General features: G+C 45.0%; 1 protein-coding gene and 1 pseudogene across 1 annotated transcript in view; one reads left to right on the forward strand and one right to left on the reverse strand.

The window, feature by feature from the left end:
• Positions 1 to 27,312, reverse strand: part of RPS6KA3 (ribosomal protein S6 kinase A3) — a 1,945,113-nt gene that overhangs the window by 606,255 nt on the left and 1,311,546 nt on the right. The gene's annotated exons all lie outside the window — the stretch shown is intronic.
• Positions 14,831 to 14,980, forward strand: LOC122802974 (annotated as a pseudogene).

The raw sequence follows: 27,312 nt of genomic DNA on the forward strand, positions 1-27,312 counted from the left end.
TTGTGGTTCTATGTTTTCTCTGACATGAAAAAGAATTTGGTGCAATACCTTTCACCTAATTGGTCTGGTGTCAGCTTTTGAATGACTCATTGCATGGAGGTTGAAAACCTCTTGCATTGTCACTTTTCTGTAGGGGTAGAACATCTGTCAAGGACTATAGCAGGGGGGTAACAGAAAGGGTGCTACAGTCTCTGGATACGATACCTAGAATCTACTCATCTCCTGTGATCTTTGCTCACAGTGGGAGATAAGTGGTGAAGGCATCATGATTCCTTCTAGAGTGGGAGATAAGTTGTGAAGGCATCATGATTCCTTCTAGGGTGGATCATTCAGGGTGGGCTTCAGGAGTGCTGCTTTCCACCTTGAGGCTGACTGTACCCTCATGCAGTGGCTCTCTCCCTCTTTTCTGATGATTCTGCTGGAAGTTGCCTGACTGGGTTTGGAATTTGCCAGTATTCTCCTAGTGACCTTGATGTGGTCCCTGTGGAAACCCTCATCAGTCTATTAAATCAATGTTGTGGAGGCTGGAATTTACACTTAAAACTACAAGAGTTTTGCCTTACTCATCCATTTTCCCTGACATACTGCTTAACCTCATCACCAAACTGAAGGGAACTTGGAATGCCAGTAATCTAAAAATGACAATTTAGTATCCCTCAAAATCTGTAAGCCTAAGCCAGAAGTGCTGCCACGTTGTTGGTTGAGGATGTGGCCTGGGTCCTTAGCTTTTCCTTCAGTGAGCCACCCGATTACTCTTCTATAACAACTATTTATCTGGATACTTCCTTCTGCAAGTACATCATGTGCATTCAGTACTTCAGCAGCATCCTAAAGCAAAAATGTACTGGACGCAAACAAGCACTCCCTAAACCTGTCAATGGCCCTGGGGTTTCCTGTCAGCTGCATATAAAGCTAGGCTGTGCAGCATTTACGCACTCTTAGGTCTGCTGCTGTGATTATAAGTGATCAAGGTTAGAGATCTCTAACCAAAGAGTACAATCCTCCAACTGGGTAAAATAAGAAGTTATGTACTCACCATAACGTTCCATCTGAGTAGATCAACTTCATTTGTCAGCAACCTGTGGGTATCGGATCCGACTTCGGATCCGAGCCGGCAGTTTTCAACAGCTTAGATCCGAGCTCCTAGCTCCTCCCTCTACCCAAAAACCCCTGCCAACCCTGACTGACCTCAGATCAAGTTTGCCCCCAAGCAGCAACTGCTACAGATTTACCAATTTTAAATGTCATCTCTGAAGACAGCAAAAGTGAATAATTGAAGGTCAGGGGGAAGGAGGGGGGGATGGTTGCTGACAAATGAAGTTTATCTACTCAGATGGAACGTTATGGTGAGTACATAACTTCTTAATCTGAAGTAGTTAACTTCATTTGTGCAGCAACCTGTGGGACAGAGTCTCCAGCGACCTGAATCTTGGGCGGCCATCATGGAAGGATGTTCCGGAGCACTGCAGAGCCAAACGATGCTCTCCCTCTGGAGATAATATCCAGTTTATAATGGTTGATAAAGGTATGAGATGAGGCCCAAGTGGCGGCCAAACAAATATCATCTAAAGGTACCCTGGATCTAAAAGCAGCAGAGGTAGACATAGATCGGGTAGAGTGGGCATGGACTCCATGAGGCGCGGGCCTACCAGAACATTCATAAGCCAAAAGAATACATTGCGAGATCCATCAAGACAATGTACCTTTGGATACCGATTTACCCAAATTCTTTTTGGCAAAGGAGACGAACAACTGGTCGGATTGCCTATGACCAGATGTCCTGTGAATATAGAATCAAAGCTGTCTATGCACATCCAACGAGTGTAGTTTGTATTCTCCTTTGTTGTGATAGTTGGGAAAGAAGACTGACAGATTACTGGACTGGTTGATATTAGATTCAGAAGCAACCTTAGGGAGAAAGGAGGGATTGGTCCTGAGGTAGACTCTATCCTTGTGGAAGGTTAGATACGGGGGTTTGACACAAAGGGCCTGAATTTCAGAAACTCTTCTGGCAGAGGTGATGGCGATGAGAAAGGCCGTCTTCCAAGACAAATACTTGAGTTCCACTGAAGCTGCAGGCTCAAAGGGGGAGCTGTCAAAGCCTGAAGCACTAACGACAAATCCCACGGAGGTACCACTTCCTTTACCGGAGGTCTGAGCAGGAAGGTTCCCTTCAGGAAGGTCTTGCACAGCTTTGAAGTGATCAAGGGATGCAGATCATGTCCGACATGGTAGTGAGAGATAGCTGCTAGTTGAACCTTGACAGTGGAACAGCTAGCTCTCTGGTGAAATAATCCTGATAAGAAGTCTAGCACCGCAGGTAAAGGAGCTGTGAAGGGATCCAAGTTTTGACGTTCTGCCCAGATACAGAAACGTCTCCATTTGCTACTGTAAACCTTCCTAGAAAAAGCCTTGTGGGCTGCAACTAGAATAGCTTTGACTGGGGAAGAGATGCCGGGAGTCCTGGCTAGGAGTGGAACTGGAGCAGCCAAGCTGTGAGCTTGAGGCTGTCCAGGTTCAGGGTCGGGAGACCCAGAGGGTGGGAGATCAGATCCAGGAGGGGATCTAGAATCCAAGGAGGATTCACCAGATGAGACCAAAGGTAAGGAAACCAGGTTTGACGAGGCCAGAATGGGGCAATGAGGATAATCCTGCTCCCCAACCGACTGGCTTTCTGTATTAACTTTAGCATCAGGGGGAGAGGTGGGTAAGCATAAAGCAGACCGGGAGGCCAAACATGCACCAGAGCGTCTCTCGGGGATTCCCCACCTTGGGGAATTAACGCGAAATAGCTGTTGCATTTGGTGTTTGAGGGAGAGGCGAAAAGATTGCAACAGGGCTGCCCCCATTTGGCAAAAATCTGATTTGCTACGTGCGGATTGAGAGACCACTCGTAAGGGGAAAGGATGGTGCGACTGAGTATGTCTGCCAGGATTTATTTATTTATTTATTTATTTCCAGTTTGATAACCGGGGAAGTCCACTGGGCTCGGAAGCCCGTTTTCAGTGGAGGCCCGGGGAGAAAAGCTCCGTGAGAATACATTGTAATAATACATTGTACATAAAAACACAAGCATACATTGAAGATAATACATTGCACACAAAAACACAGCAAAGAGACTGAAAATTAATACATTATATACAAAAACACTCAGAGTTCTAACAGCAGAGTATTGGAAAGTACAGTTTTGTACCTACCATAAATGTAGATGTCCGATAGGTATGCATCTGCAGTCATCACATATGGGTTGTCCTGCCTCAGGCAGCCCTTCGGTCGGCCGGATTCCAAAGTCTGGGTCCGGCGGCGGCTGATGTCGCCCTTTCCCCGACGTCATAGCACCTGGGGTATAAAAGCGTCAGCCGACGCCATCTTCCTCAGTTTTTCTTGCCCCAGATGCCAGGTGCCCTCTAAGGAAGGCTAAATTTGGAGGAATGCAATAAATTCCAAACATGCACAGAAATATATATATGCATAAAAATATATATATGCATAAAAAAAAAAAATATATATATATATATATATATATATATATATATATATATATATATAAAACAAATACACCATAATAGATAACCCCAGCAAGCTATGAGAGGGATAAGTACCCAATAAATACCACAGAGGGGAAGAAGGGAGGGTAAACCTGACTGCAGATGCATATCTATCGGACATCTACATTTATGGTAGGTACAAAACTGTACTACGTCCTTCAAGGATGCATCTGCAGTCATCACATATGGGTAGAATACCATAGCCAATCTGGGGGTGGAGGATCTATGTAAAGGATGGTGTAGCTAAAATGCCCTGCAGGTCTGCTGTAGCAAAGCCTGCTCTGGAGCTGGAATATAAAGGTAAATTGTAATGCTTGGAAAATGTATGCACGGAGCTCCATGTAGCAGCTTCTAAAATGTCCTTGGTAGCCACCCCTCTTAAGAAGGCTGTGGAGGTGGCTGTGGCTCTGGTCGAATGAGGTCTAATGTTAGCAGGCACAGTTTTTCCATGAAAGGAGTAACAAAAACGAATGCAGTTTCCTATCCATTTAGAAATTGTCTGTTTTGAAATTGCTTTTCCTTGTGCACTAGCAGCATATGCTACAAACAGCTGGTCAGTTTTTCTGTTACTTTTAGTTCTGTCCAAGTAGTAGCGCAACTGTCTGTGTATGTCCAGGGTGTGCAGAAGCTTTTCCCCTTTGTTTTGCGGATTTGGAAAGAAGGTAGGCAGGTGAATAGCTTGGTTTAATGAGACCCTGGATACCACCTTTGGCATAAATGAAGGATTGGTTCTTAAAGAGACTCTGTCTTGATGAAACATAAGGAATGGCTGTACTGCCATGAGGGCCTGTAACTCAGATACTCTTCTTGCTGAGGTTATGGCCAGAAGGAAAGCAGTCTTCCAAGACAGGAACTGTAGTTCTGCAGATACTGCTGGTTCAAAGGGAGGCAGTATTAGTTTTTCCAACACGAAGTTAAGGTCCCAAGTAGGCACTGGTGGATTCCTTGGGGGATTAATGTTTTTAATTCCTCTTAGAAACTGTCTTAGGAGAGGATAAGAGAAGACATGTGGATCAGTATTGTACTCTGCTGAAATTGCTGAAGCATGAATTTTAATGGAAGAGTAAGACAGGCCATTGTGGAGCATTTCTGCCAAATATTCCAGGATATGTGCCATGTTCATAACTGTTGCATCTAGGCCCTTTGAGGTGCTCCAGATGTGAAATCTTTTCCATTTTGCTGAGTATGCCTTTCTTGTGGAAGGCCTGCAAGCTTCCATGATGATATCCTTCACTCTCTTGGATAGCTTATCCTGGTGATGAATCAAGGTATTTTCCAGGCAGCTAGTTGTAATGTTTTCAGGTTGGAATGCAGAGTTTTGTAATTGTGCTGTGTCAGGAGAAGCGGCCATTGTGGAAGAAGCTATGGTTTCGTCCGTGACATGCTCTTTAGCAATGGGTACCAGTGCTGCCTTGGCCAGTCCGGAGCTATCAGAATCACCCTTGGCTGCTCCGCCCTGATCTTCAGTAAGACCTTGGTCATTAATGGAAGAGGTGGGAATGCATACACTGTTAGAGTTCTCCAGCTGAAAGAGAGGGCGTCCACTTTCCATGCTTGTGGGTGGTATGTCCTTGAGCAGAATTTTTCCAGCTGATGATTGTGTGGGAAGGCAAAGAGGTCTATGTCCGGTCTCCCCCATGATTGTGTTATCTGATGGAAGATGTCTGGGTGCAGCATCCATTCGTGTGCATCCATGATGTTCCAGCTTAAGCTGTCCGCCAGTGTATTGTCCTTTCCTGGTACAAACTGGGATTGCAGCTGTATATTGAGTGTCAAGGAAAGTTCCCATAGATTCATTGCCAGTCTACAAAGAAGGTAGGAATGGGTGCCTCCTTGCTTGTTTATGTACCACATAACTGTAGTGTTGTCTGTCCTTATTAGCAGGTGGCCCTGATGTAGAAATAACTTGAAGGCCTCGATTGCATGTATCACTGCCAGCATTTCCTTTTGGTTTATGTGCATGCGTAGCTCTTTTTGTGACCATAGCCCTTGAATGCACCTTCCCTCCATGTGCGCTCCCCATCCGTGGTCTGAAGCGTCCGTAGTAATGGTTTGGCTGGCTATTGGTTTGCTGAAAGGCAGACCCCTGTTTGACTGGCTTGCTTGAGCCCACCACAGAAATTCCCTTTGAAGGCATGGGATGAGTGGTATCAAAGTTTCCAAGCTGTGACTGTGCTGAGTCCATAAACTCCTTAGGTACCATTGTAGTTTCCTCATATGTAGCCTTGCTTGAGGAATCAGAAGAATGCAAGAAGCCATGTAACCCAGGGCCTGCAGGATTTTCCTTGCAGTCAGCTGAGTTTGTCTTGACAGGTTTTTGAAGTAATCCGGTAGTTGATTTTGTTTTTCTTCTGTGAGGAAAGCCATTTGGGTGGTTGTGTGTAGACCCGCACCCAGAAAAGTTATTCTTTGGGATGGTACAAGTCTTGACTTGTGAATGTTGACTGTATATCCCAAGGCCTGAAGAAGGTAGATGGCATAATTCAAATGTTTTACCAAAATTTGTTGGCTGTCCGCTTGTATAAGGCAGTCGTCCAGATATGGGTATATTTGCATCCCCTGAAGTCTGCAGTGTGCAATTACTGATGCCAGGCATTTCGTGAATACTCTGGGCGCAGTAGATAAGCCAAAGGGCAATGCTGAGAATTGATAATGCTCTGAACCTGCAAGAAATCTGAGGTGTCTTCTGCAGCTTTGTCTGATAGGGACAAGCAGGTATGCCTCCTTGAGGTCCACAGTTACCAGCCAAGACCCCTTGCCCAGCATGGGAAGGAGTTGCTGTAGAGTCAGCATTTTGAATTTTGGCACAATGAGATAAGTATTTAGTGCGGACAAGTTGAGAATAGGCCTCCATTGCTTTTCTTTTCTTGGAACAAGGAAGAATCTGGAATAAAATCCTTGGCCTTGTTCTGAGAGAGGAACCTTTTCTATTGCTTTCATTTGCATTAAGTTGGAGATTTGTTTCAAAGCCTCTGCCCTTTGATTTGGTGGCAGGTCTGGCATGCCTTTTCTTTTCGGTAATGTGTGGAAATGGAACCTGTATCCTTTGTCTATTATTTGTAGTGTCCATTTGTCCCTTGTAATAATGTGCCAATTTTCTGAAAATAAGGAAAGCTTTCCGCCCAAAAGGTGCTTCCAATTGAGCCCTGGTTGGCGGTGTCAAAGTAAAGTCATTGAGTCTGTTCTTGTGCAGCAGTTGTAGGCCCTGCACTACCTCTCTGGTTGGGAGGCTGCCATTGACGTCCTCTGTAGGAGCCTCTAGCTTGCCCTCTACCTCTGGCACGCCTGTTCTTGCCTCTCTGAAATCTCTCTGTGTCTGGAAAGGACCAGTTCTTGGAAGGCCAATTTCTGCTGAATCTTGGTGGTTGGACTTGCATAAAATCTTTGACTGTTTGTACAGATTTTGCCTTTTCTTCAAATTTCCGACCTCCTGAGCAGTGGAGCCAAATAACTTTTGCTTTTCCAGTGGAGCATCCAGAAGCTTTGCTTTAACATGGTCTGGCAGAGATTGTTCCTTCAGCCAAGCATGCCTACGTATGACTGCACCTGTCATAGCTGACCTACATGAAGCTTTCAATGCATCATAACCACACTGCAAGAAATGGTTGCTAACCTGTTGAGAGTTATGTACCAGATCCTGAAGTGATTTGCGATCTAGGGGTTCAGGTGAAGACAGTTTTTTATGCAATTCATCTAACAAATACTCTTGGTACTGTATCATATGAAATTGACAGTTTAAAGCCCTAATAGAAAGGGTAGCAGAAGTATACACTTTTTTACCCCATCGCTCTAAAGCCCTGGACTCCCTTTCAGAGGGGAGTGGATTTTTTGTAGTGACAGCTGTAACCCCTTTAGGGCCCTGGGAAATAGTTTCTGGATCAGCAGAGTGGGCCTTGTAAAGGAAAAGATGTGATTCCGGGACCCTGTAGTACCTATCGGGTTTGGCAGGAGCCGGAGGGAGAGTGTCAGGGGTTGTGCTAGACTCAGAGTACACATCATCAATGACATTCAAAACAGGGGGAATAGCCCAAGGTCTATGCTGAGGCAAATGCAAGAAGGTCCTTAATCTCTTCTTGGAATCAGAGAGTTCCTGGTCCTGCCATTGGAAATGCTCCCTCATAGTGTGCAGAGTTTCCCCAAAAGACAGTTCTTCAGAAGGGGAGGCCGAAGGGATAGATTCCTCTGCATCAGAATCCTCGTAGGCCGAAAAAGCCTCCTCCTGGTAGTCCAAGAGAGCAGAGCCATCAGAGGCCTCATCTGAAGAGAGGGGAACAGAGGGCTCAACCCTGGGGCCTTTTTTCTGTAGGAGGTTGAGAGCCCCTGTCCGGATGAGGCTGAGAGCCCCTAATTAATGAAATAAGGTCCTCTGCTAGACTAAGGATCTGAGAACCTGTAGTGGGTCCCTGAGGGATAACCCTGGGAGGCATAGATTTTGAGTGTTTAGCAGCTTTAGCCCTTGAGAATGCCTTAATAGACATGGATGCAGGAGGCCTGGCTGCACCACGTGCTGGTGTAGTTTTGTCTAAGGGAATGGTGTCGGAAGGTTCCTGAACACCAGATTCCAATGGAGATTCAACAACCAATACAGCAGTGGCCTCCGGGGCTGAGGTTGTCGGTTGTACGGTTTCGGTGGACGGAAGCACCAAGGACTCGGTTTCAGCTGAGACCGAGACACCCACGGTAGGCCTGGCCGTGGTTTCAGCCGAAACCGCGGACCGTGTGTGTCGGTCCTTGTCCTTCTGTTTCTTTATTAAATGTGAAGTTGGAGTCTCCGACGGCATATTGTAAGCAAAACTAGCCCCAAAAAATTCCTCTGCAAACTCCGACCGATGTCTTAGAGTGCTTCGGTTGAAGGAAGCACAGGCGGAACAGGCCGAGACGTCGTGGTCTGGGCCTAGGCAAGGTAGGGAGTAAGAGTGGAAATCCTTATGAGGTATTTGTTTCCCACAAGTTAAGCAATTATTAATTTTATCTGACATCGGCTGAGGCAAGAAAGAGTCCCCAACGGGGTACTTAGCTTTTGAAGTCTTCGGTTTAGCTGAATTACAGGAGCTGGCCGACCGGCACTTGCGAACTGCTTCTGCTTCGGGCACCACGCGGCAAGAAAGACTGAGGAAGATGGTGTCGGCTGACGCTTTTATGCCCCAGGCGCTATGACGTCGGGGAAAGGGCGACATCAGCCGACGCCGGACCCAGACTTTGGAATCCGGCCGACCGAAGGGCTGCCTGAGGCAGGACAACCCATATGTGATGACTGCAGATGCATCCTTGAAGGACATCGTCCCGGAATGTGCATTGCAATGAGAAAACGGTTGGTGGAGATCGCCCATTCCCACACTGTCATGGCCTCTCGACAGAGCGGGTAAGACCTGGTTCCCCCTTGTTTGTTGATGTACCAGACAACCGACATGTTGTCCATCGGGATCGCAACTGTCCCTCGAGGAAGAAGGTCCTGAAGTGCTTGCAACGCTAACAGCACTGCCCTCATCTCTAGGACACTGATATGCAAAGAGGTCTCCGTATCGTTCCACGTGCCTTGGACAGTCCTGCCCGAAGAGTGCCCCCCCACCCGAGGCGAGAGGCGTCCGTGGTCACCGTGGCCAGGGGAGGGGCCATAGAGAAGGGGCGTCCCGTGTGGAGATCCGGAGATTGCAGCCACCACACGAGAGTCCTCTTGCAAGCCCTGCTGATGGAAATGAAATGACTCAGAGGGTAGTGAAGAAAAGACCACTGGACTTGGAGGGTCCACTGTAAGACCTTCATGTTTAGATGTGCCACAGGTAACAAGTTGCTTGCCGCTGCCATTGAGCCTAGAGCCCTCAGGACCAACTCCGCCGGAGGAGATGAAGATAAAAGGATGGCCCGCACATGAAACCTCAGGGTTCAAAGTCTCTCTGGGGTTAAGAAGGCTACAAGACTGATTGTGTTTAACCTGGCCCCGATGAAATCTATGACTCGGGTCGGGTGAGAGCAGATTTGTCTATATTTATTGTGATCCCTAGCCAGGGAGCAAGGCGAAGAAAATAATCCCTGGCTGTACAGAGTAGATGCCTTGTCGAGGCGGTCAGGAGCCAGTTGTCAAGATACGGAAAAAACTGTATTCCCTGGAGCCTCAGGTGGGCTGCTATCACTGCTAACACTTTGGTAAACACCCTGGGGGCTGAGGTGAGACCAAAGGGGACAGCCCTGAATTGGTAATGACTGGCCCCTAGCTGGAAGCGGAGAAACCTCCTGGATCGTCTGTCCATTAGAATATGATAGTACGCATCCTTGAGGTCTATCGAGCACATCCAATCGTTCTCCTGTAATAGGGGGAGAATAGATTGAAGAGTGACCATCCGGAACTTTTCTTTGGTTACTAAAAGGTTCAAAAGGGAGAGATCGAGGCTTGGTCTTATGTCCCCCGTCTTTTTTGGCACCAAAAAGAACCTGGAGTAAAAACCCGATCCGAGCTGGTCTGGGGGGACGTGTTGGATGGCTCTTTTTTCTAGGAGCTGCTGGATTTCCGCAGCTGCGACCTCCCTCTGATCGGGTGGGACATCGGGGAGGTGTTTGGGGAAGAGAAGAGGGCAAGAGAAGGGGATCTGTTAACCTCTGGATATGATGCGAAGCACCCAGCGGTCTGTCGTGATGGACTCCAAAGCTGCCAGGTGCCTCGAGAAATGCCCCCCCGACTGCCTCCAGAGTGGAGCAGTCGGGCAACCCTTCAGGGCTGTTGCGTGGGCCGGTCAGAGAAAGGTTCTCTGGACCCAAAGTTTTTCGGGCCCCCTCTGCCTCTAGGGCGGTGTCCTCCCTTTCCTCCTCTGCCGTGAAAGGACTGGGGGTCTGGAGCGGACTGGGACTGTTGCGACTTTCGGAACCACTTCTTCTTCTGTCCCTTTTGGTTCTTGGAGAAGGACCTCTGGGGAGCACAGAAGTGGACTCCGACGGCAGACGTCTTCCCGTCCTTTTCGCTCTGGACCAAGGTGTCGCGAACGGTCTTCATAAATAGGGCAGAACCATCAAAAGGGGCATTTGCGAAAGACGCCTTGAAGGGTTCCGCAAAATCACAATGCCGGAGCCAGGCCTGACGCCTCATGACGAGACCTGCTCCGCCGGCTCTAGCGGCACCTTCTGTGGCATGGGATAGTAGCTGCATAGAGGTATTGGAAATGGACCTAAGAGTGGCCATATGGGTGGAGTACAACTGTTTGTCCTCTGCCAACATGGACTCCGGGGGCGATGCAGCGTATTCCTTAATAAGATCCTGCTGCAGCCAAATAACATGTGCCATGTAGTTCAGTGACCTCACGGAGAAGGACGCTGAACTAAACACCCGCTTCCCTAAGCGGTCCATCGCTCAGTGCTCCTTGCCCGGGGGGTGGACCGAGGGGCTCTCCTGAGCTAGTTCCCTCTTAGTGGCCGCCGCCATCAACATGGCATCTACGGGGGGACCCTTGCTCCAATGGGGCCTGTCGGCAGGAGGACTGAGGATCCTGTCAGGGCACTTCGGGACTGGCTCCACAGTTTCCGGCTCCTTCCACCCCCTGGTGGTAATCAGGTCCACCAGGGGGTCGGCCGGAGGGGACACCCCAGAGGTAGAAGGGCCTGCTTCAAATGCCTCCAGGAACATGGCTTCGTCCGAGGTCGGCTTTGGGGCAGACCACCCCCCTCTGATCCTGAGCATTTCCATGATGTCCCCAAAGGGGACATCCTCAGGGGGTGACCTTGGGGAACCTTCCCCCTCCTCCAAATCCGTGTCTTTGGTCAAGGACTCAGGGGAGTCCAAGTGCCTCCTCTTGCACTTCCGCTTGTGGGGGATCTCCTCGGGGGGGCTGTCCGAGGAGGCCTCACCAGCAACATCCTGTTCCAAGGGAACGACCTGGGACATTGAAGCAGGCTGTCCCTGGGGCCGGGTGATGGAAGTCAGACCCAACAGAAAAGGAGTGCGGGGCGGAGCTGTGGCAAGGACCGGGGGCATGGAAGCAGTCGACAGAGTCCTCTCCACCACATTGAACGCCGAGGGAGAGCCGCTCTCTCTAGGATCCGAGAGCGGGCCCTCACTCGTATCCGACAGGCGGATCGGGGCTGGCGCCGAAGCAATCGGATCCGACGGCCCAGTATGCTCCGACCTGGACGGCGCCGAAGGCATACTGAAACCCTCAGATCCGAAGCTCAGCCCTCGGCTCCGAGAGCTCGGATCCGACAAAAACGGACCCAACAGGCTCGAGGGAAGAGTCAGCGCCGAAGTACCTGAGACTGTCGGCGCCGACCCACCCCTGGTTCCAAGGCTGCCTGGCTCCGAACCTGGGAAGCGGGACAGAGAAGGAGCTATTGGGGCAAAAAAATAGGGGTTGAGCTCCCCCCTGGAGGGGGGGGGGAGGCAGGAGCACTCCCATCTGCAGTTGGGCCTGGAGGAATCTTCACATCATCTGGTCCAAATCTGTGTCGGAAGGGCTGCGAGTAGATCTTGATGAGGCCACCAAGGCGGGACGTGAGTGCCGCCTCGATGACCTCGAAGGAGATCAGGTCTCCTCCTCCTCAGGGCCCGGTGAAAAACAGGGGGACTGGATCCGAGAAGGAGGAGACCAGGAAGCCCTGGAGGGAGAAGACCACTTCGCCAGGGGAGCAGAAGCAGAGGCCTCGGCCCTCCGCTTGTGGTGCTTCTCCCTTCTCTTGTCTTTCCTGGCCTCCGCCGAAGCCGCGGTGGTAGCCACGGTAGGACCGGAGGCCGAAGCCAAATCTGGGGGCAAAAGACCCGCCAGGATCAGCTTGGATCTCCTGTCCTTAAGTGCCCTGGGGTTGAACACCGTGTGGATGGAACACCCAGAGGTAAGGTGTCCAATCCCAAGGCACAGAACACACTGAGTGTGGCCATCAGCTGGTGAAAGCTTGTTGCCACACTTGCTGCACTTGGAAAAGATGGGATTTGGGGCCTCCGACATTTTAAACTAAGGAGGACACACACGCTAGGCCCCAACACACGCACACAAACCCTAACGAACTAGCGAGGGAGAGGGAGGGAAAAATATTATAACTAAAGAGTAGTTTAAACTAAGGTAAACAGGTAAAGGGTCTAAACACACAGCACTCACATTAAAGATGAAGAAAAAAAACAGAAAAATTTTCTAACTTTCTCACAAGAAATGCCGTAAGCACGGAGCTCGAAAATCCAGCTGCTGTCAACAAACGCAGCAAACTAGATTTGAGGTCAGTCAGGGTTGGCAAGGGTTTATGGGTAGAGGGAGGAGCTAGGAGCTCGGATCTAAGCTGTTGAAAACTGCCGGCTCGGATCCGAAGTCGGATCCAATACCCACAGGTTGCTGCACAAATGAAGTTAACTACTTCAGATTATCTTGTTTTTTGTAAACAGTCTACTATGAAAGGGTTACCCCATGGTGCACTGACAGAATTTAAGAGGGCCACCAAAGGTGGGGCCACCTGAGAAGATTGCAAAGCATATAAGCCTGATACATCCTCCTCAGGGAAGATGGAGCAAGCTCTACTGGTCAACATCTATTCTCCTAAATCACCTGAAGAATTTCTCTGAAGTTAGGGTCATGAGGCACCGAGGAAGCAGTCCACTCTTCCTCTCCTGTATCCATAATGGGGGGGGGTGGACTCAAGGAACAGCCTTTATGATTTGTTTAATGGGTTCAGTTTCTTGAACTTTTATGGAGAGGTTCTGGGAATTAAGTGAAGGGGGTGTCCTCTACAGAAGCGGAGGTTGTTGCAAACTCAATGGGTTGGGCTGGGGCATCATCTGCTGAGATTCATTGTACCCTAGAACCATTATGGGGGGGTTGCATCAGATATTGCAAAAGGCTGTTACCAGGCCACATCAGTGTCAAACGAAGAATCTGGGTGAAAGACTCTTAACTTTGTAGTCAAATGTACAAACTGTACCAGAGTAACTGCACACTGACCATGTTAAGTATTGCATGGGACATGAGTAATATGCCAGACTACCGATAAAAGTACTTCATACGAAAGCATTTTTATAGGTCTGATTATGCTCAAATAAAAATAAAAAAACATCTCAAGGATTGGAAATGGAAGGAAAGTATACAATCAAAATAAATAGACTGTTGTGAGGTATTTTACAGATACATTTTATGAGACAGAGACATTTTTTTCCTGCAATTTCTAATAAAACAGCTAAATATGGTTGTACCTTGTGGTGTAAATGGCTTGAGAAAGGAAGATTATCAGCAGGTGTTTAAAAAAAAAACTAGCTCGACAGAAGTGTAAATATAAATTTAGGAACCAATTAAAAAAATGTATGCTCTTAACCAAAAGTAAATGAGAATAATTTGGCAGTACTTACTCTGCTGAAAACATCTGAGGTAATGCAGAAAAGATGGTTTGTATGACATTATTATAGTAGACAATTATTCTCTAACCAACCCTTACCATTCTAAATGGCTTTAATGGGAGCTTAACCCCCGATGATGTCCTTAATACTTTAGACTTGTGTTCATTAATAACTGACAAAATAATGACGGGGCAACCATGGTCATAAATCAACACAACAGCTGGTCCTGATGGGATTAATGGGTACTTCCTGACAAACATTATACATTACATTACCCTGTGGTTTATTCTACTTATTCGAAGCATCTCTAAAATATGGATATGTTTTAAAAAATCTGGAAGGAAGTGTTAGCAATACCTGTCCCCAAGGATGTGGAGGGGAGTGATAAAATCATCTGTTGATAATTTGAAATCTATATGACATGAATTAATGTTTTATGTGCTTTGACAGAGTGATAAATACCTTGATGTAACACCACCTTGGGTGGATACATAACCAGCATGCACTAACTGTGTGTTGTTCATGTCAAACTAATCTTAGTTTTTACAAGCTTGTATAGGAAGCTTTAACACTTAGGACTTTGAAGGATGCAATCTACTTAAACTTTGCAAAGGCCTTTGATATTGTGCTTATAAGGAGATTATGAGTTTAATGGTTGAAAAAAAGGTAATGAGTGTGTTATATGATGGACCGAAAACAGGTTAAGAAGCAGAAAATGTTGGGCTACCTGGAAGAGGTAGAAATAACAGGGGAATAGTGTTGCCATCTGTTCCATTTTGAATGGGACAGCCATAGTCTGACCATCTGCATACTGTTGCCTGCATTAACTGTGAACAGGAAAGGAAATGTCTTCATTTCCCTTTCCTGTTTATAGTTAATTCCAAAACAAAAGCGATTAAGCTTTGCTTTTATGGTAGTAGCAGGCACATCCAGCCTGGCAAATTTTTCGGACCTAATATATGCAGTTGCAGCAGGCAAGCTGGCTGCTCATCTTATAGGGCAGGGGGAATACCCCACTCAACAAGGTGGTTTCCCCAGGATGAGGCTCTTCCAGTGCACACTTCAGTTGAGTCAACCCCTGTGAGTTCCCCAAATGTGGAAAACTCAACTGCTTAATTTATAGTAATGGCTAAGTCCCCAGATGCCCACGCTTAATTCACTTATTTCTCTGATACTTTTGTACAGTACCATTTGGCCACACCTCTTGTGACCCACTTTAGAGATATGAAAAGGTGTCAACCCTATAAGGGATCTGGGTATTAAGATCAATAAGGATTGTTAATTTGTTCTAAAATTATTGAAAGCAATACCATGACCTTAAAAACATCCTCTGAACAACAACTGGTAGAGATGCTAAGGGCTGGATTCCAAGACCAACAGAATACATTGTGAGAATTCCAAGATTGCTGCACAGTGATCAACAGCTTAATTTCAGCTTTCCCACTGTAAAAATAAGCAGAGTAAAAAGGACCAGTGAAACTGTCATCTTGAGAAAAATTCACTTACTGGCTAAGCAAGTACATTGTCTGGACAGCAAAGAAGAATTATGGAGAACGTGGAAGAAAATCAAACAGAAAAAGAAGCGAAAACACTGGCTGGGAAAAATCCTGCAACTATTCAACAAAAAGCAGTTAAAGCTTCAGCTCTGGTACAAGGGATGGCTTCCAGTAATTTAGTGGAAAAAAAAAACAAAAGTACTCAGAGGTGATTAGAATAAATGAAACACTGAAGGAATATAAAACTACAACGCAAACAACTGAAAAAAAAGCAAGCTTTAACTAAGTATTCAGATAAAATGTGTGAAGGGAAAGGTGTAAAGAAGGAAAAAAAATATTTGATGAATATTCTGCTTTGGAATCCATTTTATCTCAAGATGAATTCTGATAGCCTTAGTCACTTTTGGATTATATGTTTCCTGCCAGCATTTCTATAATTTAATAAATGCAATATATTTTAGTTAAGAGTCAAAAATAATATAAAAGAAGTTTCTTGTGTTCTAGGAGACAATTCAGTGACTGCCTGGTCTTACATGTGTGTTCTTTTTTTTTTCTATGCTGAAGAATGTTGTCTGAAATTATATCTTACCATTAACAACTGATAAACCTACAAAAAATCAGAGATGAAAAGGTTGTCCACGTATGAGGTTTCTCAAGAAGAGCTGTTTCAATACAATAGTTGAGTTAGAAGACAAGAGCAGACAGAGGAAACCTGAAATCATCTGCTTTACCACAGGAACCGGAAGAAGCAGACTATTACATTTACGAAAGCACTAATAAGGAACTAGACTGGTATTTCACAACAGGATTTATTAACTGAAAGGGTACATCGAATGCATGCTTCAAAACTGGTCATGAAAAAGCAGCAGATCTATATTAGTAAAGATAAAATCATACGAGCAGAAAGAGTTGATCCGGCCAAAACAGTGGTGGAAGGGAAAAGTATTAAAAATAAGAAACAGAGTGTTTGTGGAAATGATTACTTGCTATACACCAGGCGGAAGAATAGCAAATGTATCCCAGCAATCAAGGAATGTCAAGAGGCAATTGTGAGATTCAAGCTGATGCATCCATCTGTCTTAAGAATACTTTTTCCTGGAGGATCACACATTTTTGATGTATAACAGACTAAGGAGGAAACTGTATATCTAGTGAAAAGTAACAAAAGGAAGTAGAAGGGGACTCTGCCTCTCATTCTTCTGACACTAAATCTCATACACAGGACTTTGTGCTGGTGAAACCTTTTCCAATATTTCAAATGAAAATGCTCGAGAGCCAGAAAATAGGGAGCTTACTAGAAGAATCAGGAGCACCATGGACTTGAACCACAGTCTACTGTTGGGAGACGGAGATGAACAGGAAGAAGATCAGCAACACAGAAATTAGTGAATAAATTGGGGACTATAGAACATAAAATACGACTCTGAAACAAAAAGTGGCCAAGAAAGATCGGGCTTCAGTTAAACTCATAGAACCCATTTTTTGTCATTAATGTTTCGAAGGACACTAAAAGGCAAAAATCTATAACACAATGTTATTCTTATATTTGTATACGATAATTCATTATATAAACTGTATGTTATATTTTAAAGCAGTGTTGTATAATGTGTAGTCAGTGGTATTTTAAATGAGGAAGGAATATTTTCAGTGACTGCTGTATGCATTAAATATATTAAACAAGTATGGTTTTAGTTGTAAGAAACATAGGCTTTACAGTATAACAAGAAATGAAAGGTTGTACAGAAGCAAGTTTAAGTTAATATAATGCTGTGATACTGGACTTCTGGGGTGGGTGTGTAAAAGTGTACTGATTATATTACATTATATAAAGACTCTTCTTCCTCTTCTTTTGGCTTTTCCCAGTTAGGGATCGCCACAGCAGATCACCTGTCCGCTCATGATTGGCAGTGGAGTTTTACAGTGTCGAGTTGCCAGCCCGGCACCCAACCTTCCACAGAAGGCACACACATGCACGCACTCACACCTAGGGCCAATTTACAGTGTCCAATCCACCTACAGCACGTCTTTGGGATGTGGGAGGAAACCGGAGCACCCACAGGAAACCCACACGACCACAGGGAGTACATGCAGACTCTGCACAGAAGTAACCCAGCCGAGGATCGAACTGGAGAACCTCTTGCTGTGAGGTGGCAAATTATATTATATATAGACTAAGGATAATAATTTCCCTTCTTTTACAAGGTTAATGTGCTTGGCATAGGCTATAAACAAGTGTTTTTGCAAGCAAATGGGCTTGAAAAATAAAACAAAATGATGAAGGCCACGAAAATGTCCAACTTCTTGCATCTGCAACTATATTTGCTTGTTATTTCCCATTAGCAAATGCTCTCAGTGGGAGACAAGTCTGCAGCTCTACATTTTATTGAGTGACATTTACAAAGATTACCTCTATGCATCTGTTGTTGGCTGTCTTCTCATTGCTGACTACTTTTACACAAAGAAAAGCTGTCTCCACGTGCAAGCAATTCATTTTGAGTTATGGGTATTCACTGCTGAGGGAAATGCCAAATTTTAAAGTGCAATGGCAAGCAGTTCAGTGAAAAATAAAGTCTGAAATTATAAGAACTGAATAAGTGATAGCAGCCTCCCCAGCAGCCTTAATATTTTTAATGCATTTAATAAAAGTGTGTTTAATTAAGTTTTATTATTAGTTAGCCACTGCACTTTTTTCTTAGGGATAAAGTTAATGTTTTCTGAAATCATACATGCTGGTTTTTCACATCTGGTAGGGGATAGAGAAAAGAATATACAGCAATCAGTGTAAGTGGGAACACAGGTTATTAACATCCACTTTAGCATGGGTAACCTTAATTTTAGATTAGGTAATGCACGTGGGTGCAGGTGTTGAGTTGGGACAATTGTTCCTATCTAGGTGGTTTAACTTCATTTGCTGAAAATGTACGTAGTTCTGTGTGTTTGTTCACAGTTAACAGGGAATATGGCAGTTCAGAAAATGTATTTAGTTTTTGTTTGATGGTTTTCATTAAAGCAAAAAGTCTTGAAAATTGTGACACAGATTCAAATGGAGTTGAGAAGAAACTGTATAAAAGATAAGCATGCCAAACATTAGTGTGTGCATGTAAGACAAAATATGGAAATACACATTCAAAAAATCTGTCATGTAAAAATGGTGGGAGCAATAGCTTTTATCATAATGGCTACTCTATCCATATTTTCTTTTTTATCTAAACTTGTAAGGCTTGAGATAAAGTATTGAATTAAATTAAGAAATGGAGAGTGCAAATAGCAATGCTGCAGAAGGCACATCTAAAAAGAAATGAGCATGTGAATTTTACAAAGAAGGGATTTCAGGATGGATATTCAGCAGAATATCAGAAGCAAAGGAAAAATGACTATTGCTAGAGGGGCTCCAACAGTGATAGAAGGGGTGGGGGGTACAATAATGGCAAACTTGTGGTAGTAAGGAGTATTGGCAAGGGAGAGGGATTACATTGTCCTGTAATATTCCACCAAAAACTGTTATTATGGAGCTTAAAGAAATTTTTGGGAGAAATATTCAGCTTTCAACAGGGAATATTACTTTTAAGTGTACACTGGAACTTGATGTGCAACAGTGAGGATGCACTGGAGGACACAGGAGGGAAAGTGTAAGACAATAGGGTAGATTTCGGAAGAAATATATGAAAACATTTGGTTTGGAAGACAAACTCAGTTTGGAACTTGGACAGAATGTATATATTTCTCAACGTGTACCAACTGGGCCAGACTGAATAGAAAAGTACAGTTTTGTACCTACCATAAATGTAGATGTTAGAGTGTTCACCCTGCTGCAGTCATCACACTTGGGTTATCCTGCCATCAGGCGGTCCCACAGTCGACCAGAGTTCCAAAGTCTTGGTCTGGCGTCGGTTGCTGTCGCTTCTTCCCTGACGTCAGTGCACCAGGGGTATATAAGAGGCATCCAACGCCATTTTCTTCAGTTTTTCTTGCCCAAGATGTCAGGTGCCCCCAATAGCTAGGCAATACATATTGTTATATCAAAATATACATATAAAAATAAAACAATACCCTCAGTCACAAGCAAATACACCACAGAGGTTGTATAGGATAGAAAGGTATAGATAAGTCTAGTTAGTTCAGAGGGGATGGAGGGAAGGTAACCTGGACTGCAGCAGGGTGAACACTCGAACATCTACATTTATGGTAGGTACAAAACTGTACTATGTTCATCGTGTTACCCCTGCTGCAGTCATCACACTTGGGTTGAATCCCATAGCTATGGATGGGTGGTGGAGTTAAACAGGATTAGAAGAAGCTAGTAGGCCCTGCAAAACTGCAGTGGCAAAACCAGCTCTAGTCTTAGAATACAGTGGCAAGTGATAGTGTTTGGTGAAGGTGTGCACTGAACTCCAAGTTGCAGCTTCCAGAATATCCTTGGTCGGCACCCCCCTGAGTAAGGCTGCTGATGTAGCTGTAGCCCTGGCAGAGTGGGACCTAATGCTAGCAGGTACCGGTTTCCCATGATGCATGTAGCAGAAACGTATGCAATGTCCTATCCATTTTGAAATGGTCTGTTTTGAGATCGCCTTTCCTTGTGATCCTGCAGAATAGGCTACAAAGAGCTGGTCAGATTTTCTGAAAGCCTTAGTTTTATCCAAGTAGTAATGTAATTGCCTGTGAATATCCAAAGAGTGTAGGAGTCTTTCTTCTTTGTTCTGGGGATTTGGAAAAAAAGGTGGGCATATGAATGGTTTGGTTTAGGGCCACACTGGACACCACCTTTGGCATAAAGGAAGGGTTAGTTCATAGAGAGACTCAGTCTTGATGAAAAATAAGGAAAGGCTCCACTGCCATTAGTGCCTGTAGCTCTGAGACTCTTCTAGCTGAAGTTATTGCTAGCAGCAGGGCAGTTTTCCATGAAAGACATTTTAAATCAGCTGAAAAAGCTGGTTCAAAGGGCGGCAGTGTAAGGTTTTCCAGAACAAAGTTGAGATCCCAAGTAGGTGTTGGTGCTCTCCTGGGCGGTCTTATGTTCTTAGCCCCTTTGAGGTATTGTCTTAGGAGTGGATGTGAAAATAAAGGAGGATCCGTGTTGTAATGGGCTGAAATTGCTGAGGCATGGATCTTAACAGATGAAAAGGAAAGTCCTTTGTGCAACATCTCAGTTAAATACTGTAGAATCTGAGGAATGTTTGGATCAAGGGGATTTTGGCCTTTAGCCTGGTTCCAGGCACACAATCTTTTCCATTTGTCTGAATAGGTTTTCCTGGTGCTAGGCCTTCTGGTCTCCAGAATGACATCCATAACAGCTTTGGATAGAGGTGTTGGCTGGTTGTTTAGGTAATTTGCCATGCAGCCAGGTTTAAAGTCTTGAGCTGGTTGTGTAGAATCTGATTGTCTCGCTGGGTGAGCAGGTGAGGAATTTGTGGTAAAATCCATGGTGGGTCGTGGGCCATGTTCCTTAGAATTGGATACCAGTGCTGGTGTGGCCAGTTTGGTGCAATGAGCATCATTTGTGACCTCTCTAATCTGACTTTCAGCAGTACCTTTGCTAGAAGAGGCAGCGGAGGAAAGGCATACACTGTTAATGTTTTCCAACTGAATGAGAGGGCGTTCACTTTCCAAGCTTGTGGGTGGAATGTCCTTGTGCAAAATTTTTGAAGTTGGTAGTTTTGGGGGTTGGCAAACAGATCTATGTCTGGGCGTCCCCATTTTTGAGTTATCATTGCAAATACTTGTGGATCTAGTTTCCACTCATGGGGATCCATGATGTTTCTGCTTAGGTCGTCTGCCAATGTGTTTTTCTTTCCTGGCAGGAATTGTGCTTGTAGTTGAACTTGGTAAGACAGTGCTGTGTTCCACAAGGTCATTGCTTGCCTGCATAGGGGGTAGGGATATGTGCCCCCTTGCTTGTTTATATACCACATTACTGTGGTATTGTCCGTCTTTATTATTAGTTGTCCTGGGTGTAAGAGGTCCTTGAAGGCTGTTCGGGCATTCTGTACTGCTAGCATTTCTTTTTGATTGATATGCAGATTCCTTTGATCTGCAGACCATTTGCCCTGAATGCACTGTCCTGCCATGTGTGCTCCCCAGGCATAGTCCGATGCATCTGTTGTTCAAGTTTGCCTGGCTGTGGGTAAGGTGAAAGGCTGGCCCCTGTTGAGGTGACATGCCTGTGCCCACCATAGAAACTCCTGTTGAAGGCAGGGAATGAGTGGTATCATTGTTTCTAAGCTGTGGCTGTGCTGAGTCCATGCGCTTTTCAGGTACCATTGTAATTTCCTCATATGCAATTTTGCAAATGGTATTAGTAGTATGCAAGATGCCATGAATCCCAAGGCCTGCAGAATTTTTCTTGCAGGGAGTTGGGTCTTTGTTGCCATTATTTTGAAGTATTGAGTCAGCTGTTGTTGCTTGTCTGGCATGAGATAAGCCATCTGGGCCGTTGTATTCAAGCTGGCACCCAGGAATATTATGTTTTGTGAGGGCACTAGTTTTGATTTCTTTTCGTTTTCTGTGTATCTTAGGCAACTTAGAAGGTATTTGACAAATGCCAGATGCTTTAAAAGAATGTCCTTGCTTTCTGCTTGAATAAGGCAGTCGTCCAGGTATGGGTATATCTGAATTCCTCTTTGTCTGCAGTATGAAATTACTGGTGCCATGCATTTTGTGAAGACCCTGGGCGCAGTAGATAAGCCAAAGGGCAGTGCAGAGAATTGATAATGGGTTGAACCTGCAATGAAGCGGAGGTATCTTCTGCAATTTTGTCTGATAGGGACATGCAGGTAAGCCTCCGTGAGATCCAACGTTACTAGCCAAGCCTTCTTGCCCAGCATGGAAGAAGCTGCTGTAGTGTAGCATCTTGAATTTTGGTACTTGCAGATAGGTGTTCAGAATTGAAAGATCCGGAATGGGTCTCCATGCTTTGTCCTTTCTGTGGACTAGAAAGAGTCTCGAGTAAAATCCTTGTCCTTGCTCCTGTGTAGGTACCTGCTGAATGGCTCTCATGTCCATGAGAGCTGTAATTTGTTTTTGTGCTTCTGCCCATTGATTCGGTGGCAGGTTTGGCATTCCTTTTATCCTTGGCAAAGTATGAAAGTGGAATCTGTATCCTTGTGAGACAATGTTTAGGACCCATTTGTCTTTTGTGATGATGTGCCAGTTGTCTGCAAAAAGTGCTAATTTTCCTCCCAAGGGAGCTGCCAAGAGAGATTTGCTTGGTATTTTGAGGGTTGAGTCATTGTGTTTGTCTTCTGCTAGCTTGGGGCCTGTCTTCTCCTCCCTTCTGGGTAGCAGTACCCCATTGGAGAGGTTTGTAAGGGCCTTGGGACTGACCTTTGCCCCTTGGGCGTCTGTATTTGCCCCTCTGTGATCTGTCAGAAGCTGGAAAGGACCAGTTTTTTGTTGGCCAATTTCTGCTGAAACGAGGGGGTTGTACCTGTAAAAAATCCTTGACGGTCTGCATAGACTTTGCCTTATCCTCCATTTTCTTTAAAACCTCTTCTGCTTTGACACCAAATAAGACATCCTGCTGTAATGGTGCATCCAATAATTTTGCTTTAACATGATCAGGTAGGGTTTGTTCTTTTAACCAAGCATGTCTACGTATGACAGAGCCAGTAACAGCTGCTCTACATGAAGCTTCCAATGAATCAAATCCACACTGTAAAGTATGTTTGCCCACCTGTTCAGCTGCATGCAACAGATCCTGCATTTCCTTGAATTCAGACTGTTCAGAATGTGTGCTCATTTTTTGTTTTAATTGAGACATTAGGAATTGCTGATATTTCAGCATGTGAAACTGACAATTTAATGCTCTCATAGCCAGAGTAGCTGAGGTGTATATCTTCTTTCCCCATCTATCTAGGGCTCTGGAATCCCTTTCAGAGGGTACAAAATTTTTAGCCATAGAAGCTTTAGCCCCTTTGGGACCCTGGGAAATTGTTTCTGGATCAGCCACAGGGCTTTTATAAAGGAATTTGTGTGAGTCAGGTACTCTGTAGTATCTGTCTGGTTTGGCTGGAGCAGGCAGTAGAGAGTCTGGATTTAGACTAGACTCTAAGTAAACATCATCCACAATGTCTAAAACTGGAGGGATAGCAAGTGGTCTGTGCTGGGGTAGTAAAAGGAACTCCCGGAGCCTTTTCTTTGAATCAGAGTAGTCCTGTCCTTCCCAGTGGAAATGTTCCCTCATGGTGTGTAAAGTTTCCCCAAAGGAGTAGTCTTCAGGAGGAGATGCTGAGGGAATAGAGTCTTCAGCATCAGAGTCTTCATAAGGGGGAAAAGTGTAATCCTGTCCCTCAGAGGAATCTGAGGAAATTGAAACCTGGTCAGAGGAAGCATAATCCTCCTCTTGTCTTGGTCTTTTATCTGGAGGGGGATGGGAACCCCTGATTAGGGTAATCAAATCTTCAGCCATCTTAAGCATCTGTTTCTTAGGCATGGGGCCTTGAACTGTAGACTGATGTACAGTCTTTTTTGGTTTTAATGGAGTTTTAAGCTTAGCATAAGATTTAATGGTGAGTGTAGTCAGTCTGAAGACACCTTCTGCAACCGAAGGTGTTTCTACTGCACCAGAATCACCTTCTGCTCTGGTGTCGGAAGGGCCTAATGAAGATGGCTGCAATGGCCTAGTACACTCCGCTTGAGAATTCGCAGCTGTCTGGGGTTCCAATTCTGCGGTCGTCAGGGGCTGCGTAGGCTCCTCACTGAAAACCAGAGAACCGGCGACAGGCCCAGCAGAGGCCTTGGTGTCTGGCTTGGTCCTAGACTGCCTGTCCTTATCCTTGTGTTTTTATGCATGCCAGTCGTCGGCTGCTCCGACGGCATGATATAATTAAATTTCCTACCAAAGTAATGTCGTGCGAAGTCAAAATGGCGTTTGATAGTTCGTTTATTAAACCTAGCACAAAACCGACAACCTGTGACGTCGTGGTCTGGGCCTAGGCAAGGAATACAATAAGAATGGAAGTCCTTATGAGGTATTTGCTTCCCACAAGAAATGCAATTGTTAACTTTTTCTGATATCGGACTGAGGCAAGAAAAGGTTCCCCAACGGGGTACTTTGCTTTATTGAAGACTTCGGACTGAAATTCGATTCGAAAATCTCAGGTGTCGGCCGACCGGCACTTGCGAACTGCTTCTGCTTCGGGCACCGCGCAGCAAGAAAGACTGGAGAAAATGGCGGCAGATGCCTCTGACATCAGGGAAGAAGCGACAGCAACCGAAGCCAGACCAAGACTTTGGAACTCTGGCCGACTGCGGGACCGCCTGACGGCAGGATAACCCAAGTGTGATGACTGCAGCAGGGTAACACGATGAACATCTGCATTTCACACGAACATATTTAATTGAAAGCTTTGACACATATGAAATAACCATTTCAAATCATGCACTGATAAAAACTAAGATAAAAATACACAGGTTAAAGAAATAAAAATGAGACACTGGTACTTCACCACCCACCTGTAAAATGAGAGGAATTTAAGGAATGGGTAGTGGAAAACAGGGTGTCATTACACAAGATAGAAATATCTTCAGAAGGGGTAGCTAATGAGTTGGACAAAATGAAAATGGAATTTAAAAACAGGGTAGAAGTAAAAAGTAAAGGGATAATGTTAAGTAATAGGAATTATTTACAGGAGCTGATAAAAGTTAGTATTGCAGATAAGGGGAATCTCACAGAACAAGAAAAGAAGTAACTGCACAGCGCAAAAGAGAAAAAAAATTGTTTGGATAATATACATGAGTTTAGAAGGATAGTTGAGCAAATATTTTTTGATAACTACTCGAGCACAAAATTTTTTATCAGAATGACTTGAGCAACAGAAAGTGAAAAGCAATCAACAACAAACCTAGGGAGCCTATGACAAGAAAAATAGCTAGAGATCCTATTATTACAGATATTTCAGAAATTTTATGAAAATTTGTGTAAAGCAGAGGAACGCAGAAACAAAAGAGTACAAAAGGAAATATTTATGGAGAACATAATTATTCCAAGGTTTGAGAATGACGAGGCTCAACAAATAGAAGTTATGTACTCACCATAACGTTCCATGTGGAGTGTTCATCTCGCCTTTGTTCTTACACATGGGTTCGGAGCCGATCCTCGGCTCCGTGCCGGCCTCTTGCAAGCTCTGCATCGAGAAGAAGCTCGAGACAATCTAATACCCACAATCCCCCTCTGCCTTTACCTCAGATCTAGTTTGCAAGCAAACCAATCTACATAACAGAACATTCATGCCATACATGTATACATACATAACAGACACATATATGTATATGTGTATACCAACTATGTACAGAGAATAAGACAGTAGTAACAATGCTACTGGCCAGGCATCAAAGAACGTTCCTCCTAAGGGTGGGAGGGTGGGACTGTAAGAACAAAGGCGAGATGAACACTCCACATGGAACGTTATGGTGAGTACATAACTTCTATATGTGATAGTGTTCAATCTCGCCGTTTGTTCTTACACATGGGTAGCGTCCTAGCTCCTAAATCCTGAGGAACTCACGGAGGACGTTCTTGAGCACAGTGGAACCAAAGGTTGCTCTGTCCCTAGAAACCTTATCTACTTTATAATGAGAAATAAATGTATGTGGCTTAGACCAGGTAGCAGCAAATAGCATCCAGAGGTAGGCGAGCTGCATGAGCCAAAGACGTAGATATTGATCTTGTGGAATGTCCCTTGGGTTTGTTTAGAAGGGGTTGATTTGCAGAATCGTATACATAGATTATACAATCAGATAACCACTTTGAAAGAGTTCTTTTGGTAACTGCAAGTCCTTTCCTGCTATCAGCAAAAGCCACAAAGAGTTGATCTGTTTTCCTGTGATCTTTTGTTCTATCCAAATAAAACCTTAGCTGTCTGTGAACATCCAATTTGTGTAACATATACTCCATTTTGTTGGAGTGGTTTTGAAGAAAGTGGGTAATTCAATGGACTGATTAATGTTATTAATAGAACATACTTTAGGGAGGAAGGATGAATTAGTGCAAGAGAAACTCTGTCAGAGTGAAAGATTAGATAAGGGTGCTTGATGGAGAGAGCCTGAAGTTCAGACACTCGTCTAGCAGAAGTAATGGCTACCAGAAAGAGAGTTTTCCAGGACAAAAATTTTAATGGGCAAGAAGAGGCAGGTTCAAGGGGGGACAACATTAATTTAGATAGTAACAAGTTTAGACTCCAAAGTCGCGTAGGAGATCTGACCGGAGGTCTAATATGAAAAACTCCTTTTAAGAAGGCTTTACAAAGTCTGTGAGCCATGATAGGAGCTCCACACTCTTCCACATGGAAATTCGAAATGGCAGCCAATTGAACTCTTAGAGTAGCAGGAGAAGCACCCTGATGAAATAAGTCTGTCAAGAACTCTAAAATCTTATTCAAAGGAGCTGTGAAGGGATCAACGTGGTGTGTATTCGCCCAGAATACAAACCGCTTCCATTGCTAGTATATGTTTTAGTAGTGGAAGCCTTGCGAAGCCACTAATATATTCTGAACTGCTGGTGACAAGAGATCAGACCAGGGTAAGTTGGAATTGGAGCAGCCAAGCTGCTAGATGGAGTGACAGGAGCGGGATGGGGAACCCCTGACGAGTGAGTCAACAGATCCGGCTCTGGGTCCAGAATCCAGGGTCCCCGAATGCAGTGAGTTTTCAGGAGGAAACCAAATTTGACGAGGCCAGAATGGAGCAATGAGAATTATCGTCCTGTGAAGGTTCCTGGCTTTCTGGAGAAATTTCGGTATCAGAGAAATGGAGGAAATACAGGAGTCGGGGACAATCGTAAACCAGTGCGTCCCTGGGGACTTCCCTGGAGGGTAATAGGGCAAAGTAGCTCCTGCATTTGGCGTTCATTGGAGACGCAAACAGGTCGCAGGAAGGCTGGCCCCATGCGAAAAATCCTTTTCGCCACTGACTGTTTCAGAGACCACTCGTGCGGTAGCAGAATTGCTCTGCTCAGCTTGTCGGCTATGGCGTTGGATGA

The sequence above is a fragment of the Protopterus annectens genome, chromosome 5.part0, assembly GCF_019279795.1.
Source record: "Protopterus annectens isolate FY-2018-M chromosome 5.part0, PAN1.0, whole genome shotgun sequence".
In the NCBI taxonomy this organism is placed as follows: domain Eukaryota; kingdom Metazoa; phylum Chordata; order Ceratodontiformes; family Protopteridae; genus Protopterus; species Protopterus annectens.